Source organism: Pogona vitticeps, chromosome 9 (assembly GCF_051106095.1).
Source record: "Pogona vitticeps strain Pit_001003342236 chromosome 9, PviZW2.1, whole genome shotgun sequence".
Taxonomy (NCBI): Eukaryota; Metazoa; Chordata; class Lepidosauria; order Squamata; family Agamidae; genus Pogona; species Pogona vitticeps.
In genome coordinates, this window is record NC_135791.1 from 1,426,734 (window position 1) to 1,438,246 (window position 11,513).

The window sequence follows — 11,513 nt, forward strand, 5'->3', positions numbered from 1 at the left end:
AGAAGCCCTCAAGCAGCGATCCGACAACCCAACCACCACAGCCATGCATCGCATGCACTTTGAGAACTGTCCATATTGACTTATTGGGTCACCGCTCTTGAATTTCCAGATTGTTGGTTTTTTTTTTTAATGTGATTCCAGAAAAAACTGTTTTTGCAGTAAGGGGGAGGGGGAGCAGACTTGGCTCCAACACTCCTTGAAAACTGGCCAATGGTATCAACACAAGCTTTGTCGTCCCTGACCCACACACCACCTCTTTCCCTTTTATTTTCTAGCAGAAGCTTCCCACGCCGGGCCTATGAGTTCATCTGGAAAGTCCCACAAACGGTCAGGGTGAGAGAATGGGAAGGGGGCGCCATGATCTTAAGACTTGCTGGTTCCTAGCAGTGTATCCCTAATGCTGGCTCACTTCTAGGATGTGCAGAAAAAAAAACGTTCCACCCGTTGCCACGAAAGTGAGGTCTTTGGTTTCCACCCAGCTTGACTCCCCAGACTGTATAAGATGCCCATGGCTTTATTATTTTATTTATTTTAAAACATTTTTTATCCCACCTTTCTCCTTCAGAAGGATCCAGGGTGGCTCACATCCTTGAAAGGCAATATATAAAGCAAATTATACCTGCCTTTTTTCATTTTGCAGAGAAGAAAGGGTTGTGGCACAATGCTTTCTCATAGGTGGAACGAACACGCCTTCATCGGGGGTGGCCCTTGTGGGTCTCCTGTGTTGGGGTTGAGAGGCACTTCTTGGCTGGAATCCTGTGGTGTAGCATAAAAGCAAAGGGGTGGTGCCCAAGATCTGCTTAAAATGGTGCTTACAGCTTTCTGGGTGGTTTACAATTCAGTTATGCAGGCCACCCATTGCCCACCCCACATGAGCTGGGGACTCATTTTACTGGCCTCGGAAGGCGGTCAACCTCAAGCCAGCTAGCTGAGCCTGTCGGGATCAAACTCGGGTGGTGAGCAGAGTCTTGACTGCAGTGCTGCAGTTTAACCACTGTGCCACGAGGCTCCTATTCCACAGGTGCAGCCGGTTGCACTAGAACAGGCCCTTTGAATCAGTGGGGATTTGTTGAGTCAACCCCTCTGCATTTTCTATTGACTCCAATGGACCTTAACTGCATTGAGACTTCCTATGCTAACCCGGAGCAGGCCCACCGGAATCAATGGAACGTATAGAGAATTGACTCATTAAATCCCCAGTGATTCAGTAGGGCTGCTTCACTGGGACGTGTTACACTAAGTAACAGGTTTTCGCCCATTGATTAGTTCAGGGTTTCCCTCCTCCCCAGCCTTAGACACATGTAGAGCTTTTTGAACTTGCAACTTTACTATCACAACAGCCCCTGGAGGTAGGCCAGGCTGAAGGGGGGGGGGCTGGCCAAAAGTTGCACAACTGAGTGGAGAGACCAGACCCTGATGGTACCAAGCCCTAGTTCAACCCAGTTTAACCAGGTCCTCTTGCGAATGCCCCGTTACCTCTTGAGCCCAACGCAATGGGATCAAAGGAGAAGAATTCCGCCATTCGTTTGGAATACAGTAGCCAGATGTGGGGGAAGCTTGAGCCCTCTGAAATGTCCCTCTTTACAGATGGACTATCCTCAGATTAATCGATTTAACGTCTGCTTTTTAATGGATTAAATTTAAAGGGATTTGCTTGTTTCCCACCCGCTCTGGCTTCACGTAGGTGCCCTTTCTCAGTGATTGAAGGCGTGCAGGAGCTTACAATGTAATCAACAAATGCTCCCTGTTGCTAGAATTAATGGGCACCTGCCGAGTCGTCTTCCTTCGTGTGTCCCTGGTGCAGGGGCGCAGGGGAACCGAGACGGCTTTGGAAAGAAAGTCAGGGTTCGCCTCCGGCCCTAGAGATTAGCTGTGGGATTGATCCAGTGGCAACAACGTGCAGCTTGCATGCAGAAGGTCTACCCATGACTTGCAGAACTTCATTGAGGCCCCAATTTTATTCATTTCTCCACTGGCACACAGCCAAGACAATTATCCTGTAAACCCCCTTGGATTCTGAGGATCCCTGGACCCCGAACCAGATACTGTACTACGTTGTGGTCCTTGAACAAATAACCCCCCACCACCACCCTACCATGGAGGGTTCAGCCCAGAAAGGCTTCCTTCTGCACTGGGGGTGGGGGGTGGGGGGGTGGATGTGAGCAAACCACTGGCTTCCTCCTCAGTTGCTGAGATGCTGCCTTTGCAACCAGGGTGAGGGCATGGAATTCCCCCTTTTGATTACTATGGTGACCGTTTCCATGGGAAACAGCAAAAGAGGTAGCCTGCCTAAAACCCGTACCACAATTTGTGTGTGTCGTCGGGAGGGATTTGCTGGTGGCTGAGCATTGCCAATGGCAAGGAGGGAGGGCTGAGTGGGCGGATGCAGGCAAGAAAAAGGGTGGGTGATGATGTGAAGGGAGCTGCTCCTGCTCCCCGGGAAGCAGAGAACAAAGGTGGGGATTTGCAGGGGTGGGAATCCTTCCACCTTTATGCCCATCCCTTTGCGACAGGGAAGCTACAAGGATCATCCACCCAAGGCAGCATCCTCTCGGCCAGATTTCCCAGCCTGGTACCCTACAAGCCTGTTTTGACTAGAGGCCCCATCCTCCCCAGCCAGTTCAAGCGGTGTGCTGATGGGATTTGTAGTCAAACCGGGGGGGGGAGAGAGCCATGGACTGGGGTGGGGGAAGTGGCTTCCAGATGTTATGTCCCTCATTTCTTCTGTGCTGCTCACTCCCTGCCCCTGCAGGTATTCCATGGCTTGTGCGGGGGGGGGGGCGACAAGGTGGGCACTTTGTGTGGTGGGGGGAGCAAAAGCTCTCCTACCCCTGCACCCAGCGCTCCTCCACTGGGAGGAAGGGAGAATTTTAGCCTGTGCAGCTTCTCTTGTCACCGTGCTCCTGGGTGGGCAACGAAGCACCTGATGTCCTTGCCCCCCCTCCCCGAACATCTCCCTTACCAGGAAAGGTGTCCAGGGCCCTTTGCGGGGGGAAGGAACCTTTTTGAGGGGGTGGTGGTGGGAAGGGAAGGGAAGGGAAGGGCTGCCTCTGGGCAGAGACGGTTCATTAACGGGGACGTGATGGTCTTGTCTTCTTCCAAATGTGGGAAGACATCCCATCGCTGCTGCGTGAGTGACAGAGAACACGATGGCCGGGGAGGATCGGGAGGAGCAGAGTGGGGGGGGAGAGGCAGCAGCTGCGTGCATGCATGTGTGCGTGCACTTTGCTTTAGACTGCAAGATCCCACCGCAAACCAAGCAGTGGGTTTTTTTTGGGGGGGAAACCCTCCCATCCAAAAAGATGCACATGGGATTGCAGAGAGACAACAGGCCTGTCTCGGCCCATCTGTGCCACAGCCCTGGGGGAGACCTGCTCCCGAGTCGCTTCAGGTGGGCCTCCGAGGCTTCAGTGGGGCCGAGCCCTCTGGCATGGCCGGTGCCATGGAGCCCACCCTGCAGACGGGGAGTCCCCGTCGCTGCTTCCAGAACCTCAAGTGGTAATGCGTCGCTTCCGATGTTCAGCTGGGGGAGGCTATACAGTATGTATATATATTCATCCGCCCACAAAGGGTGGGAGCATGGCCCAGTGCACATTGCCCAGCCTGGCGCATCCCCTCTTCCTTCTCCAGAAATCCCGGGCTCTGTGCATCTTGGCTGCCTGCTTCTGCAGCTCTGAACACTTTCCCCGTCTCCAGGGACATTTTCTTCTCACGTTCTGTGGCTTTCCTTTATGATCGGTCAGAAGGGCTGTGGCCAAAATAGCTGTCCCAGAGGAGGAAAAGTCACGGTTGGCTCCGGATGTGTCGCCACCTCAGGCCGCCACGCTCCTCGCCGCACTCGCTCGGAAGGGCGTTCCACGTAACCCACCAAGCTTTTTTCCTGGGTAAACCTGCCAAAGATTGGGCAGCAAGATAAAATCCCTTCCCGGGAGAGGAGACTGAGAAATGATCTGGGTCTGTTCTTTGTGGGCTGGCTGGAGACGTAGCTGAGGGGTTGAGGTCCCGAGCTGCAGTTCCGGGAGTTCGATTCCCCTCCTGGGCATCTCCTGGGAGAAGAGCCAGCCTGGGTGGCCATGGGCAAGTGGCACCGTCTCCGGGGGACTCCTAAAAGAAGGGAAGGGTAAATTCAGTGCCTGGAAAAGCCTGGAAAAGGGGTGTCACCACGACTCCGTGACTTGATGGCATAGGGTGGTGGTGGTTTTTGATCTAGTAACTAAATAATTCCTGAGCACCAGGTTTCTGTGTTTTAAGGGATCCTTCTGTTGGTCTTGTCTTTTTCTCTGCTATTTCCTCAAGAACTGGAAAGGCTAGATTTTGCAGAAGAAAGGGTTCTAAGAACGAGTTTCAACCGCTGGGCTTTTAAGGCAGGGAACGGAAGGGCCAACCTTGCAGCATTTTGTTACACAAGGTTTTGTCAGGCGGTCTGACTTGCAGGTCCTGTAGAAAGATGGCAACCTTTAGCGTTTCCTGCTTCCTCCACATTTTTATGACTTTGGTGGGAGGGGGCTTTCTCGTGAATTGACTCCACCGTTGCCCATAGCAACCCAGGGACCGAGCTGCGCCAGGCTGATAACGGCAAATCCTTCTTGTTCAAGCAGGAAATGGCTTCGGCACCAGTTACTAGGAGCTGAAAAGTTAATTTCTGAGCATAAGACTACAAATCCCTATCCACAAAGGGGTGAGAATGGGCATCAGTCTTGTTCCACAGCAGAGGACCCCAGCAGCTGGAAAATAGCTGCTGGTGCTAAAACCACCATTGTCTCCTGGCCAAAATTGTAAAGCCCACATCTGCTTGGTAAATAGAGGCTAGGAATTAAAGCACAATCCACTCTTGGTGTTTCGTCCTAATGAATTATTTCTGTTTCTATTCAATTATGCACACAATTAAATTGTATGCGCATTGTCCACCCCCGGCAAGCTGGGTACTCGATTTACTAATCTTGGAAGGCTGAAGGAACCTTGAGTTGGCCCCCTGAGCCAAGGATCAAACTCAGGTGATGAGTCTTGACTGCAGTACTGCAGTTTAAGCACTGCGCCACAAGACTCCTGTTATTAAACCCATCAAACAGGCTGCCATAAAAAGTGCAAGCTTCCGGCATTGCTTCATTGGCCAGTATGTTGCAAACTGTAACTGTAATAAATAAGTATAAGGGAGGATGGGTGCTTGGGTATGTTATCTTCTGTTGTGCACTAACCATGCCCAGCAGGAATCTGGCACTTGGTTATTGGTAACTACAGCTGCGTGTGGCTCTTACTTTCCAGAAGGGCTGCGTTTTCATTAGGAATCGCTGGAGCTTTTGAGTCACACAGAAATATTCTTCGGACACTAAAGTGTTAAGGCAGGAGTTTCAGTCAGTGACACAACACACGCGTGCATGCGCAAACACGCACACCCAAACACACCCAAACAAGAAACCACAGAGGGGGATTTTCCATCAGGAAACAGTATTGCAGCGTATCGTTGTGTTGCTTTCAGAAACCTCCTAGCCTTTTCTGAGCGTTTGAACTCAAGGGTTTCTCCTCCTGCACTTGTCTGGAAACCACCTTGACAGCTGAAGCTCACTCCTTGGAGGACAGAGAGTTCTCCGAGGCCAGGAAAGAAAATGCGAGGAATAAACAAAGAATTAAATAGCCCGGCATCCATTCTTGGAACTTGGTTCCCGGGCCAGGGCTCGGCTCTAGAACAAGCAGTCCTGAACCGTTTTTGCCACCCGAGCGAAGAGTCAGCAGTTGCTTTAGGTCACCCTGTAGGAAGGCCTCTGTCAGGAGAGAGACAAACGAACGTGTGACCTTGCTGGCTCTCCATGATCTGAATAGGAGCCGATTTCTCCCCCACCCAAGGAGCAGACACCTCCCACACAGCTGGAATCCAGGTCTTGGGCTGGCAAGGTTTGGGAGCCTTCCATCCGGAACAAAAACTGCACCCTCTCCCTGGGGAAAGCCAGCCTGCGTAACTTTTTCGCCCTTGCAGGAAACACATGCCAAGCTGGAAGGAGAGCACATTGTTACATACAGCACTGATGTTACCTGTCTGTCATGGGTTTGGAGGGAAAGTTCCATCCTATGGGGAGTGGAAGGCGGGACATCAGGAGGAGGGGCTGTACTGTATATATATGTGAAGCCTGTGTGGTGAAGAGGAGACGCTCGGATGTGACGAAGCAGCAGCTGGGAAGAAGAAGCTGGTGTGGGAGTCTGTGTGTCAGACAGGGTACTACTGTGTGTCAGAGTACCAACCTGATAGGTTCAGGTGTCTGTTGGTTAGCCAGAACTGATAGGTTCAGGGTCTGTGCTTCAAGTTAAGGGTTCTGTGTGAACCAAACTGTGTGTATGTATGAATGAGACTAAGCCACGTTACTTTATCTTATTCACCTGATTATTTTATTTTCCCTGTGTGTTGTATTTAAATAAACCTTGTTCTTTTATTTGTTTAAAAATCCATCCCTGGTCTGTGTGACTTCTTATAGGGAATGGTTGGTGGCAGCTTAGTTAAAGTGTGGCAGATCCCAGTAGGTCTGGGTTTGTCACATTGATTGGTGTCCAGCGTGTGGGATACGACTGGTCCAGTTGTCCAGCGGTCCAGCAAAGCCTTGGCAAGTGTGCCCAGAGCAAGGGGGGTCTAGTCAGGGACAATCTGAGGCGCGTAGGTAATCTTCTAGGTGTACCTCACGGGGAGGTGCGCTAGTGGAAGAACGTGCCAAGTGGGAAGACTAGATTAGGGTGCTCTGAGGCAACTTGTTTTGGCGGGAAAAAAGCTGAGGCAAAACTGTGTAAAGTAGCAGTGATTTAGCCTGCCTGCTGAGAGGCCTAGCAGAGGGGGGTAGACTCTGGCTCGCAACTGTTGCAAGATTAGTGCTGAAGAACAGCAGCAATCTATAGAAAGCTGGTTCTGAGGCAAAAGAGAAAAAAAGTGGTCGTTTTATTTTGAGGCTTGACTTTTTAAAGCAGCCTGTTCTGAGGGGGGATTATGCCCTTGACTCGAAGCCAAGTGGCAGAAATGGGTGAAGTGAAAGACCCCCAGGTTGACCAAGGTTCTGAGGATGAATTTGGCTCAGTGCAGGGTGACAGCACGGGAGAGCAGAACCCAGAACTCAGAAAGATACTCCTAGCCCAACAGCATGAACTGAGGGTGAGGGAAATGGAGGAAAGATTAGAAAGAGAGAGAATGGAAAAGGAAGAAAGATTAGAGAGACAGAGAATGGAATTGGAATTGCAGAGAGAGAAAATGGCGTTTGAATTAAGAAAATTGGAACTGATGAACCAGAATAATAATAACAATAGGGATTCTGAGGGAGGCCAATTGTCTAAGGCTGACCTGAAGAAATTCCCTGTGTACCACAAGGGAGATTGTCCTGAGGTGTTCTTTTCCTTAGTGGAAAGAGCGTTTGTGGACTTCTCAGTAAGGGAAACTGAGAAGATGACCATCATGCGATCTTTAATCAGTGGTAGCCTGGCTGAGGTCTATGCCGAGATGCCTGAGGAACTGATGAGAGATTTTGCAGAGTTTAAAAAACTGGTGTTTGCAAGACATGGGATAAATGCGGAACAACTGAGACAAAGATTCAGGTCAATCACCAAGAAGCCAGAACAGACTTTTACCCAAGTGGGGGCCCAATTGGTGAGGCTGCTTGAGAAATGGCTATCTCAGGAGGGGACAGAGACCTTTCAACAGCTTAAAGATTTAATAGCGCTGGAACAGTTCTATTCAGTCCTGCATGGGGAATTGAAATTCCAGGTGAGGGAAAGGAAACCAAAATCTGTGGCAGAAGCCGCCGAGATTGCAGATTTTATTCACCAGATAAGAAAGCCCTTAGGTGAGGAGAAATCTGTAGGAAAACCCAAAGAAACCTACAGCAAGTACTCTCAGGGACCAGGGAAAAGCCAGCAAGGGGGAGGGGCCCATGGTGAAGGGAAGCCCTCAGACATGAAACCAAGACCTCAGATTTTGGAGGGAAAACCAAAACAAGATGAGAGAGAATCAAAATACACCAGAAAATGTTATTTCTGTCAGGGAAAGGGCCATCTAATCTCAGAGTGTGAGAAATTAAAGCAGCTAAAAGGAATTGTGCCTCAGGATTCTAGTGGAACCAAGCCAAAAGCTGTGTTCTGTGTCCAGAGAGAGCAAGGCTCATTGTCACTGAGGGAGCCTGTTGCCATGGCTGCTCAGTCTGGAACGGCTGTATCTGCTGATCAGGCTGAGGAAGGTGGTCCTCTTGTGGAGGTCAAGCGATGCTTGCTCGTGAGAACAGATTCTCAGTTGTTTGAGACAGCAGGGGTGGACGTAGGAATACTTGGCCGTCAGTATCGGGGGCTGCGGGACACTTGTTCTCAGGTGACCCTGTGCCATCCAGATATTATTCCTAGGGAATATATAATCCCGAATGAGAGCATAAAGGTAGCAGGGATTGAGGGGCAGATAATCTCACTCCCAGTCGCGGAGGTACCTGTCAACTTTCAAGGCTGGAGGGGAGTTTGGCGGCTAGCAATTTCATCGACTCTGCCAGCAGCCGTGCTCGTGGGAAATGACCTGGCTGAACATGTGAAAAGGGTGCTAGTGATTACACGTTCACAAGCCACCACGGGGACAGTTCAAGGGGGTAATGATGAGCCAGAGACGGAAGCAGAGGGGAGTTCAGAAGCTGTGGTGGAAACCTTAACCACAGACAGCAGATTTGGACAAGAGCAAAAGGCAGACGCCACTCTCCAAAAGTGTTTTGAACAGGTGACTGACGCCCAGCTAACACCTGAAACCCCAGTGAGATTTCTGGAGAAAAAGGGGATTTTATATAGAGAGACCCTGAGGAATATCTCAAAAGGGGGAGATGGGATCAGAAGTCAGCTAGTGGTACCTGAAAAGTATCGCCCCATGATCTTACAAAGGGGGCACTCTGACATGTTTGCTGCACACTTAGGGGTGAACAAAACACAGCAGAGAATCACACAGAATTTTTACTGGCCTGACATAGGGAAGCAGATCAGGGAGTTCTGTAAACAATGTGATGTGTGTCAAAGGCAGGGGAATAGCCGCGACAGGACCAAAGCAAAGTTGTGCCCTTTGCCTGTGATTGACACTCCGTTCAAATGCATAGGGGTGGATATTGTGGGACCTTTGCCCAAGGCCACAAAGAGGGGGAACAGGTTCATTCTCACCATTGTGGACCATGCCACGAGGTACCCTGAAGCCATACCCTTGACTAACATTGAAACTAACACAGTGGCAGATGCCTTGGTGGGGTATATGTCCAGGATGGGATTTGCCTCAGAGATAATCACAGATTTGGGCGCATCGTTCACATCCAAGCTCATGAAACGCTTATGGCAAATCTGTGGAATTAAGCACAAGGAAACCACTGCTTATCATCCTGAAAGTAATGGGTTAACTGAGAAGTTCAATGGGACTCTAATGCGCATGATTAGGGCTTACTTGGCAGAGAATCCAAACAATTGGGACCAGAAGCTGCAATCCCTTTTGTTTGCTTATCGATCAGTGCCACAAGCCAGTACCGGGTTCAGTCCATTTGAACTTTTATTTGGGAGAAGGGTGAAAGGGCCCCTTGATTTGATCAAACAAAATTGGGAGCAGATCACCCAGGATGACCCACAAGACGTTGTGACATACATAGACTCTTTGAGGAAGGACCTAAAGAGAAACCTAGAGCTAGCAGCAGAGACCCTGCAAGCTCAAAAGGTCAGAAAGAAAGCTTGGGATGACCAGAACGCCAGGGAGAGGCACTTAAACCCAGGGGAGGGAGTGCTTTGGCCCAGGCTCTGCAGAGAGAGCAAACTGCAGCTGGGTATCCCAGAAAGAAAATACTTAGGTCACATGGTAGGGGGAGGAGTGATAAAACCCCTGGAGGCCAAAATAGAAGCTGTTCGTGATTGGCCCAGACCCAACACCAAGAAAAAAGTCAAATCATTTCTTGGGTTGGTGGGCTACTACAGAAAGTTCATCCCGAGGTTTAGCGAGATTGCGGCTCTGCTGACCGATCTAACGAGGAAGAAGACTGATGACCGCATCCCGTGGACCAGCGACTGTGAGGCGGCGTTCCAGAGGTTGAAGGAGGCGTTAATCAACTATCCAGTGCTGCGTGCTCCAGACTTCGACCGGGAGTTCATCATCTACACCGATGCGTCTAACAGCGGGGTAGGAGCAGTTCTTTGCCAGGAGGATGAAAATGGTGACCAGCATCCAGTGTCCTACCTGAGTAGGAAACTTCAAAAAGGTGAGAGACATTTGGCAACCGTGGAGAAGGAGTGTTTGGCCATAGTCTACGCGATCCAGAAGGCCAAGCCTTACATCGGGGGAAGACATTTTGTTCTGTGCACTGACCATTCACCACTGCAATGGTTAAAGACAATGAAAACCCACAATAGCAAACTTATGAGGTGGGCTTTAAACCTACAGGACTATGACTTTGAAGTGAAGGTGGTCAGAGGGTCAGTGAACTGTGTTGCTGACGCCTTGTCAAGAAGACCTGAAGAATGAAGACGGCGAAAGAAACATGGACTATATATATATATTGATGACAAAAAGTTAAATGTACCTATTTTTTGAATTTGGTTTGTAAGAATAAAGGTAAATTGATGTAATGTATATGGTAAATGTTTAAATGCCTAATTGCTATGGTTAACTTAGAGTGTAAGTATGAGTAAGTATGATATGGTATGTATAACTGTTGTTGTGTGTTTTATCCAGGTTGTTTTTTGGGAAAAAGCACCTTAGCTTTCCCCCTACAAAACAACTTATAAAGAGGGGAGGTGTTACATACAGCACTGATGTTACCTGTCTGTCATGGGTTTGGAGGGAAAGTTCCATCCTATGGGGAGTGGAAGGCGGGACATCAGGAGGAGGGGCTGTACTGTATATATATGTGAAGCCTGTGTGGTGAAGAGGAGACGCTCGGATGTGACGAAGCAGCAGCTGGGAAGAAGAAGCTGGTGTGGGAGTCTGTGTGTCAGACAGGGTACTACTGTGTGTCAGAGTACCAACCTGATAGGTTCAGGTGTCTGTTGGTTAGCCAGAACTGATAGGTTCAGGGTCTGTGCTTCAAGTTAAGGGTTCTGTGTGAACCAAACTGTGTGTATGTATGAATGAGACTAAGCCACGTTACTTTATCTTATTCACCTGATTATTTTATTTTCCCTGTGTGTTGTATTTAAATAAACCTTGTTCTTTTATTTGTTTAAAAATCCATCCCTGGTCTGTGTGACTTCTTATAGGGAATGGTTGGTGGCAGCTTAGTTAAAGTGTGGCAGATCCCAGTAGGTCTGGGTTTGTCACACACATCACTCACGCGGGGACCCAAATTGGTTGTTTAGCCCTGAACCACTCCCAGTCTGGGAAATCAGGCCAGAAGAGCTGCTTAAGGGTCCCATGAGCTAGGAGGCCAAAAGTCTGTGGCTGGAAGCCCTCTTCTCCATGGCCAGCTTGGGTAGGCGGCTCGCTAGGTTCTTAGTTGGCTAGTCTTCAAAAGGGCCTTTGGTCATCCCACTGGCATCCTGCTAGGTCTCTGCAC